Consider the following 10,610-nt stretch of genomic DNA (forward strand, 5'->3'; position numbering starts at 1 on the left):
GATCTCCACATTATTTTGGTTCCAGTTTTCCCCCCTCCCCCCCGGGTTAATTTAACCACTTCCTCTTCTTCTGTTTCATTCTTTAAATCATCTATCCTCTCTGTTTAAGTTATTGTTAATTTTTAAATAATATTTAATTTTATTTATTAACTTAGCATCTTTTGCAATCCTTCTTTTATTCTTTTCTCCCTGCTAGTCAAAAAATATTTTCCTATACTTTGCTTCCTGATACTTTGCTCACAGTACTCTGCCCTATTAAGTTATGGAAAATAAAATATCCTGAAATACTAATCTGTGAAATATCCTGAGAATCACAACTGAGGGTGTTTTTTTTTACATTTTATTATTATTATTGCTATTTTATGATAGAATTCCATAGGCTCCTGGCATTTCCATTATCCCCTCCCCACTAACTTCTCTATATCATTACCAAAGCATAGTTCTTCATGCAGTCATATGTCCATCATTGCGGGCATGGGCAACGGCAGAAAGTCCAGAATCCTATTGTCAAGATGTAGTAAACAGTTTCATTCTAAGACCATCTTTGTCTGGAAGTAGAAATGCATACTACATTGTATCCTCACATCTGGATGTTAGTCTCCATTTCACAGTTACTGTACATCCTCTCAAATGAAAAGTGATAATACAAAATCAACAACAGGAAGAAAAATAGAAATTTACAATGCCATGAAGTTAAATGACATGTTACTAGATATGACAAGTCTCCATTACACAGCTACTATACATCCCCTTAAATGAAGAGCCACAAAACAAAATCAACATCAGGGAGAAAAAAGAAATTAACAACACCATGAAGTTAAATAACATGCTATTAAATGACTAACATGTAGCTGAAGAAATGAAAATCAAGAACCTTCTTGAAGAAAGTGATGCCACTGCATGATCTACGAGTCATTGAATGATTTGATCAGGAGAAAGTGTTTTGAAGAGATGAAACTAACTGAAAACAACAAAACCCATGCGATATAGTTTCCACTGATTTTTGTTGAAGTGTGTCTCTTCTAGACAATAAATAGATGGGTTTTGTTTTTTAATCCAGTCTACTAATCTATGATGTCTGATTGAGCTTAAGCCATTTACATTCAGAGATTAATATGTATGGATGGTACTTTGGTCCTGTCATTTTAGGAATGGGTTGTTCATTGGTTTAGTCTTCTGTTGTCATTTTACTGGGATGTTCTTCCCATTTGCCTTTGGTTTTGTTTGATGCTATTCCTCTTCTCTGTCAACAGAACATCTTGAAGTATCATTTGTAGGGCAGGTTTGGAAAAGGTAAATTCTTTGAGCTTTTCTTTACTGTGGAAGAACTTAATTTCATTTTCAAAGACAAAAGAAAGCTTTGCTGGATATGTTATCTTAGGCTGACAATTTTTTTCTTTTAGATTCTGGAATATGTCACTCCATTCTCTTCTTGCCTGTAGAGTTTCCTGTGAGAGATCTCCTGTGAGATTAATTGGCATTCCTCTATATGTCAATTGATTTTATTCATGTGCACATTTAAGGATCTTTTTCCTTATGTTCAATTGAAGAGAGCTTGATAATCATGTGTCGTGGTGAAGATCGCTTTTGGTCAAGCCTGTTGGCAGTTCTGTGCCCCTCCTGGATCTTGTTTTCCAATTCTTTCTCTAGATTAGGGAAATTTTCCTTTATTATTTCATTAAATAAATTTGTAAAACCAGTTTCTCTTTCTGCACTTTCTGGGACTCCCATAACTCTTATATTGGGTCTCTTAATAGTGTCTTTCAATTCTTGAATACTTTTTTTGGCCTGATCCAGCTCTACTTCCAGCTTTTTGTTTGCTTCTTCCTGATGACAGGAAATATCTTCCAATTCTGAGATTCTTTCTTCTGCTTGCTTCATTCTATTTTGGAGACTCTCCACTGTACTTTTAATTTGCTCTACTGGTTCTTAATTTCTGATATACCAGCCTTGATTTGCTTTATTGCTTCCTTAAATTCTTTGAACTCTTGTATGTGCTTCTCATTGTTGATCAGAATCTTTAAAATGAGTTTTATGAATTCTGTGTGCCCCATTTTCTCGATGTCTTCCTCAGTGAACACTGAGGTTGGCATAGGGTTTTGCTCCTTTGCAGGGGAGATTTCAATAATATTCATTATGTCTCTGTCTCTTGGTCTTTGTACTTCTGGTTAGCAGAGTCTTCTCATTGGGGCAGGTTTCTAAGCTGTGTCACCCACAGGTCTGCAATGCGATTTTACTTATTGCGGTTGGTACACAACTTTTTGCTTGCAGCCACTTGTGCCACAACCTCCAGCGAGTTCCAGGTCTGGGTTCTTATGTTAGATTTCCACTGTGGTCTCCACAGCCCCAAATCCTGGCTCACCACTCCCCACCTCCTGTGATACTGTGCTGAAGCTGCACCATTGTCTCTGCAAACTTTCTCCCACTTCTGGTTGGAGCAGGTCCCAGGATTAGAGAGACACCAGGTGTCCTATATAGTTAAGTTGTTGGCGGCACTGATCTTGCCAGAACCTGTTGAACGTTAGGTCTGGGTGTCACACAGACCTATTTTGACCCGTATGATGCCACAGTAAGTATTATTTTCCTGAGGGAGCAGTGCAATCCCCAGAACTCAGCGAGTTCTCGAGAGCTCAGCACATGTGCAGTTCACTGTTGTCCCCTACAGTCCTAAAGCTTTTGCCACAGTGTACAAAATGGTGCTTGACGTACCACCACTACACTTCTTGATCTGCTGGCCATCAGATCTGAGGGCTACCCAGACCTGTCTTGGGTGGAACCTGCAGAATGCCTTGTTGATGCAGTTCACTGAGTCAGAAATGAGCTCACTCCCAGCTCAGTGTATGCTCGGTCCTTTCCCTTGCCTTTGCCTCCTTATGCAAAATGGTGCCCAATTCAGCTCTAGGGGGCTGACCGGGCTGCAAAATCCACCCTGTTCTCGCACTGTCCATCTGGGATCTGCTACTCTGTCTCTGTTCCAGGGTCAAATCAAATGGACCAGCCAAACGGACAGTTGTTTGTCTGGGTTTACCTCCCAAGCTCCCAGTGAAAGTCCCTTCCCACCTGGTTGCTGGTGGAGTTCAGATTGTCGTTAGTTGAATGCCGCTGGAGTATCAGTCACTGCAACACCACACAGTTGTGTATGCTGCTTTCTGTGTCTGTCAGTCTCCAGGTACCCCTCTGTTGTTGTTCTGTCCTCTCCTATCTCCTGGATTGTGTTCTCTTACTTCATCCTGATTAAATGTTTTTCTGTCCATTTAAACGTGTCCTTGCCCTATTCCGCCATCTTGATTCTATAACTGAGGTTTTGATTAAAAGATACTATCTACATGGGTCAAAGATGATACATGATCAAGCATTTCTTGTAGAAAAAAAGTGATTAAGTTACTGTGTACACATATATAGTGCTTACATATGTGTGTCATTGTGTTGCTCCAATAATATGTCATGCAGATCATTTACCTAGAGCAGTTGGGATTTATGCCCGGCATGCAGGGATAGTTCAACAGATGCAAATCAATAAATGTGATACACCACATCAGCAAAATGAATAATAAAAACCATATGATCAACTCAACAGTTGCAGAGAAAACATTCAATAAAATTCAACACACTTCATCCTAGAAACTCTAAGTAAATTAGGCATAGGTGAACATTGTTCAATACAATCAAAGTAATATATGAAAAACACAGTGCCAGCATCATATTGAACAGGAAAAGCTGGAAGCTTTGTCACTAAGAATTGGAGCTAGATAAAGATACCTACTCCCACCACTGTTATGCAACATAGTACTGGAAGTTCTAGTTAGAGCTATTAGGCAAGAAAAAGAAATTAAAAGAATGCATATAGGAAATGAGGAAGTTAAATTATCTCTGTTCATAGATGATTTCTACATAGAAGAATCAAAAAAACTCAAAATAAGATTATTAGAACTCATAACAAAGTTTGGCAAAATAAAAGGATATAAAGTCATTCACATTTCTGTTTTTATGCAGAATCAATGATCTTAATATACAGAAACTTTATGATTGAGAAAGAAATTGTAAGATCAGTCTGTTGCTGAGAAACTATATTATTGTAATAATATAGTGGCATAAGATCGGAAGTGGGGGAGGTAGAAGGGAAAATCCCTGAGCCTATGGAACTTTATCACATACACCAAAAAAAATTATTTAAAAAAAGCTAATCCAATTCAAACTAGTGCCAAAGAACTGTAAATACCTTGGGATTAACCTAATCAAAGAGGTGAAGGACCTCTATGATGAAAACTACAAAACATTAAAGAAATAAATAGAAGAAGAAATCAAAAGATACAGAAATCTGCCATGTTTGTAGATCAATAGACTCAACATTATCAAAATGTAACATTACCAAGATTAAGCTATGGATTCAATGTTATAACCAATTAAAATTCCAATGGCATTCTTCTCAGAGCTAGAAAAGATGATGATAAAATTTATATGGAAAAACAAGAGATTCTGAATAACCAAAGCTATCTTAGACAAAAAAAAAAAAAGCTGGAGGAATCACAATATCAGACTCAAGATGTACTACTGGGAAGTAGCAAGGAGAATATCCTGCTACTGGCATAAAAGCAGAAAAAAATTAATGTGATAGAATTTCCAAAAATGAACTCACATATTTATAGCCAACTAATCTTCAGCAAGCAAACCAAAAATAATCCAGGGAGAAATGATAGTATCTTTAACAAATGCTACTGAGAAAATTAAATTTCCACTTGCAGAAGTAAAAAACAAGACCCTTACCCTTCACCTTTAACAGAAACAGCTCTAAATGGATTAAGGATCTAAGCCTATTCCCAGAGAACATCAAAATTTTAAAAGAAAGCATAGGGAACACTCTGCAAGACACAGGTGTAGGCTAAGTCTTCCTAGAAAAGACACCAATTCCAGACAAAGATGGACTTACAATGAAACTGTTTACTATATCTTGACAATAGGATTCTGGACTCTCTGCCATTGTCTATACCCGCAATGATGGACATAAGACTGAGTATGAAGAACTATGTTAGTAATGATATAGAGGAACTGGGGGGGAGGGAACTGGGGAGGGGATAAGGGAATATGAAATTGTCTTATAAAATAATAACAACAATAATAAAATGTATTATAAAAAAAAGAAAAGACACCAAAAACACAGGCAGTTAGAGCTAAAATAAACAAATAGGACTATACAAAACTACAAATCTATGTACAGCAAGGAAATTGTCAACAAAGTGAGGGGGCAGCCAACAGAATGTGAGGAAATCTTCACACACTGCTTAACAGAGAGGATACTAATATTCGAGATCTACAAAGAACTCCAGAAACTCAACAATAGCAAATCAAACAACCTTGTTAAGAAATGGTCAAAGGACACAAATAGTTTCCAAAAGATGAAATCCAAAAGGCTAACAGTCACATGAAAAAATGCTCAGATTTTCCATCTATCTGGGAAATGTCAATGAAAACCACAATGAAGTCCCAACTAACTCCAATGAGAATGGCTCACATACAGAAATCAGCAAGCAACAACTGTTAGTAAGGATATGTGGAAAGGGGTGCCCTATTCCACTGTTAGTGGGAATATAAACTAGTACAATCACTATGGAAGTCAGTATGGAGAGTCCTCGGACAATCGAAAATTGATCTCTCTCTCCATCCGCCCCCTCTATTTCTCCCCATCACTGTTGTGAAATAAACAAATAAATAGCTATATCAGCATTTAAAAAAGAAAAAGGCAAAAGATGACAGGCATTGGTAAGGATGTGGACAAGACCAACTTTTTGTGGTTTATAACCACCTTAAGTATTTGTTAGTTTTTTTAAAAGATTTATTTATTTTATTGGAAAGGCAGATGTGCAGAGAGGAGGAGAGACAAGAGAAAAATCTTCCATCTGATGCTTCACTCCCCAAGTGTCTGCAAAGGCCGGTACTGCGCCAATCCGAAGCCAGCAGCCTCTTGGGGGTCTCCTATGCAGGTGCAGGGTCCCAAGGCCTTGAGCCGTCCTCGACTGCTCTCCCAGGTCACAAGCAGGGAGGTGGATGGAAGTGGAGCTGCCGGGACTAGAACCAGCACTCATATGGGATCCAGATGCTTTCAAGGTGAAGACCTTAACCATTACGCTATCGCACTGGGCCCAGTATTTGTTAGCTTTTAAAAGATGATTTTTGTAAACATGGGGATATCATTGAATTAAATAGTATATCTATGAGCATGTGTTATTTGTATGTATACCACTTTATTCACAGTTTTTTTTGAAGAATAACATGTATATTAAAGTTTATTACTTTTTAATTTAAAAGGAACTATTTTATTTGAGAGGCAGGAGACCATACACACACACACGGAGAGGGACAGACTTCTCATCCGCTACTTCACTTTCCAATTGCATGGAAATCAGGAACTTGATTCAAGACTTCCTCGTGAATGACAAGGACCCAACCAAGAAAGTCATTACCTGCTATCTCTCATAATGCATCCTGGAAGAATGTTGGAACAGAGAGTAATTTGAGTACTTGAACCCACACACTCCAATGTGAAACAGTGGAGTCTGAACTACTAGACCAAACCTTCATAACAGCCTTAAGGCATTAGAGCAGTCATGAGGTCATGAGTTGACAAGTAGTGTTGAGTATGTTTTACTGTGATAATTTACTGTTAAGATCTACCAAACATTGGGTAGAAAGGTGGTATGTGCAGGTGTATCAACTTCTAGTACCTTGCTCAAATAGGCTACGTGATTTTCTGTGGAAGCAATGTAATTTTTGCTTGCTAGAATTTCCAGGAAAAAAGAAAGAAAGAAAGAAAGAAAGAAAGAAAGAAAGAAAGAAAGAAAGAAAGAAAGAAAGAAAGAAAGAAAGAAAGAAAGAGAGAGAGAGAGAGAGAGAGAGAGGGAGGGAGGGAGGGAGGGAGGGAGGGAGGGAGGGAGGGAGGGAGGGAAGGAAGGAAGGAAGGAAGGAAGGAAGGAAGGAAGGAAGGAAGGAAGGAAGGAAGAAAGAAAGAAAGAAAGAAAGAAAGAAAGAAAGAAAGAAAGAAAGAAAGAAAGAAAGAAAGAAAGAAAGAAAGAAAAGAAAAGAAGGAAGGAAGAGAGAGAAATAGAAAAAGATAGAGGGAGAGAGGAAAGAAGGCAGGGAGGGAGAGAAGGAGGCAGGCAGGCAGGCAGAAAGAGCGTCAGTCCCATGGCATAGTAGGCTAAACTTCTACCTATGGCTCTGGAGTCCCGGTTCCATCTCCAGTCCAACTCCCAGCTGATATTGCCTGGGAAGGCAGTGGAAGATGGCTGAAGTGCTTGAGCTCTTGAATCCATGTGGGAGACCTGGGAGTTCCTGGCTCTTGGTTCCTGGTTTCAAACCAGCTCAGCTCTGGCCATTGTGGCCCTTTGGAGAGTGAACCAGTGAATGGAAGACTTCTCTGTCTGAGTCTCTCTTCTCTCTGTAACTCTGTCTCTCAAAAATAAATTTCCCCCCCTTTTTAAAAAAAGGAAATAAGGAATTATTATTGCTAACATTTGTAGACAAAGGGTCACACGTTTTGATTAGGTTATACATTTTGAATTCTGTTTCTGGTTGTGAAGAAACCATCCAGTTCTCTTTTCCCTAGGTCCTGTCTTGATCTCCACCAATTTTGTGTGTGTGAATTGAAGTTGAAGTGCACCAATGAGCCAAAAGGGGTTAGCAGATCCAAATAATTACAGTGAAGGTCAGTAATCAGGGAAAAATGGGGTACACAGAAAAAAAGCTAGAAAATGAAAACAACAGTTTTGTCTAGATCAAGTGTTACGATACTTATATTTTTTCATCTAAATTCAAATAAAGGTCTTATTCAAAGGGATTAAACATTTAAGAAGCTGTTTTCAATAGATAGTAGTAAAAATACTACTCTTTAGTTAAAATAATCAGTTCTGGAAAATATTCTCCAAATGATTGGGAAATAGCAAAATATTAGGAAAAAGCAACCTAATCGACTGATCAGAAAGTCTCTTTGATGCACCAGAAGATTCAGTTCCAGTTTCATTGCCAGGAAACGCTCCTTTGGCCAGACTCACCATCTTTAAAATATCCCCTTCAGGGAGGTGTTGCCAGGCCCCTTCCTTCTGCTATGATCTCCAAAGGAAACAGGGAGATTTAGTAGGAAGTGTGATATGTCAACATTTAGATCATTCTCAAAAGCAAATATTTCACATAATTTAACAGCATTTCTGTTTTTGTCAGCAGGCTGAACTGCATCATAAGAGGCTGGATAATTCTATAACAAGAGATTAAATTTATAGAAGACAAAAAGTGACGTTAAAAAGATTCCAAGTTACTTGGTAACCAAGGTAACTTGTCCTGAGTGAAATAAGCTAGATATGTAATATAAACACATACTCGGTTTCTGTCAGTACAGTTTCACCATCTCTCTTCATGTAATTAAATTGAAGAAGAAAAAGAAAATGCGAAGTTTTTCTATTATACAAAAAGAGATATTCTAGACTGGAAAAGGAGATAAAAGTGTTTAGGCACTCTTTACTTTCTTTCTGATAAATCACTGGCACAGAATCACAGGGTGGAACTGCTATTGGCACTAAAGCCATTTAACTGTAAGGGTTAAAGCTACAAGTGCTCCCCATTACAAGTAATGGGAAGTGACACATAGGCTTTCCAAAAAGTTGGAAAACTTCTTTAAATGATACTAGGAATTAGATTAAGCCAATATTGCTTAATGCATTAAATTTGTTCTTAACAAATTAGTTAGCCCATGAATAATCAAATTCCATAAGGCATTTCAGACTGTGTGATGACAAGTGTTTCAAAGAGCAAAGTCTGGCTGGAGCAGAATAAAGGAAAGAACTCTGAAACCTCAAGTCTAATGCAATCATAGGCTGAAAATAAAGAGGAAGAACCATGAAATCTGTATGTGTACCAGAAAACTGATATTGGCATTAAAATTAACTTTTGATAAATTATAAAAAATAGTACATACAGAAAAAATAACAATTATTACTGACCTTTAATAAATACCTATTTTTCCTTTTCTTCATTTTAAAAACTTATTCATGAATTTATTCTAGTGAAAGACCTAATATCAGAGACTGACACACAGAGAGACATTTTCCATCTGCTAGTTTACTTCTCTCAGATGTTCATAATAACAGGGACTGGGTCAGACTGAAGTCATTGCCCAGAACTCAGTTTGCTTCTCCCAAATAAGCGGAAGGGATTTCAGTACTTGAGATATCACCTGATCCTCCAATTGTGCAGATTAGCAGAAAGCTAGAATTGAAAGCAGAGCTAAGACTCAAGCCTGATGCTCACGGGCATCCATGTCACTTAACTGTTCGCTCAATGCTTGTTTCAACCCTTTCTCCAGTATACAGAGCTAGTATATTATAGCTGGTATAAAATAATCACTTTGTAAATGCTAACTATTTAAAATTGTGCCAATATCTTTACTGATTCTTACGTTTATACTTTGAAAAATCTACTTTTATTGAAAAGTAATGTATTTGGAATATTTTCTATGTCAGTAAGTATTTTATTTTTTATTTGCTTCCAATATCTGCATGCTTTATAATATAATAAAATAGAATATTAATCATCAACAGACCTTAACTGTAAAGGAAATTAAATACTCTTTTATCAGGAGAGAGATTATATAAACTATAGAGCCTTAAGTGGAAAATGTATAGCAAAGATTATGTACTCATTTGCAGGAATCTATCAGTATGCAACAATATGAAAGAAAGAAATGAAGATGTATTTTGAGTTAGGCAAAAAAAAAAAAAAAGGAGCCCCTCCCTTCCTTGATACATGCTCTCCCACCACAGCACCCTGTGACTCCAGATGTGCTGTGGCTGGCTGGGTCACTCCAGGATTTCCTGATTATAATGAGGAAGCACAGCTGACCACGCCAGTGAGTTCAGAATGAGATCTGATCACCTTTTGACCTTTAGCTCCACCCTCTGTTTACCAGTCTGAAAGCTGGCACTCATGACTGTAAATGGAAGAAGAAAAGAAGCCAAGATGCAAAGTGACATGTGCCAAGCGGCTGTCAGTTCTGAAAAGCCACACCTTGTTTCTCTCTTCCTGTGCATTGATGGGAACCAGACCACGGGCAGCTATAACTGAGGATGGAAACACACATGCAATGTACATGCAGATACTCACTGCCCAAGAAAATCAGGCTTCATGGAGGGAAAAATTAAAACGCACTGGATGGTAGTCATTGTGAAATCTGAGATCCCACCTACATCTCTTTTATCTTCTTTTCTCAAGGTCTCATTTTTTACAAAGGCTATTGTCACCCACTCTGTTCTGGGACCTAGTGCCCTGCCTGTTAAACATGAACTTTGCTTCTTCTCTTATCCTTTCTCCAACATTACTCATTTCATCCACTAGCTGAAAACCTAGTCCACTAATTATCAAATTTTAAAGAACCAAGCCTAAGGCTGAGTGCTAACCCTAGTAGTTGAGAAGCTAGCTAAGGCCTTGTTCCTTTATCAGATTTCTTGGGTTAAATTCCCAGCTCTGGTTTCTGATTCTGCCTTTCTGCTAATAAAGCAACTGTGATGGTTCAAATGGTTAGCTTTCTGCCATCTACATGGGAGGCCTGTATTATATGTATAGCTCCC

The sequence above is a fragment of the Ochotona princeps genome, chromosome 2 (assembly GCF_030435755.1).
Source record: "Ochotona princeps isolate mOchPri1 chromosome 2, mOchPri1.hap1, whole genome shotgun sequence".
Taxonomy (NCBI): Eukaryota; Metazoa; Chordata; class Mammalia; order Lagomorpha; family Ochotonidae; genus Ochotona; species Ochotona princeps.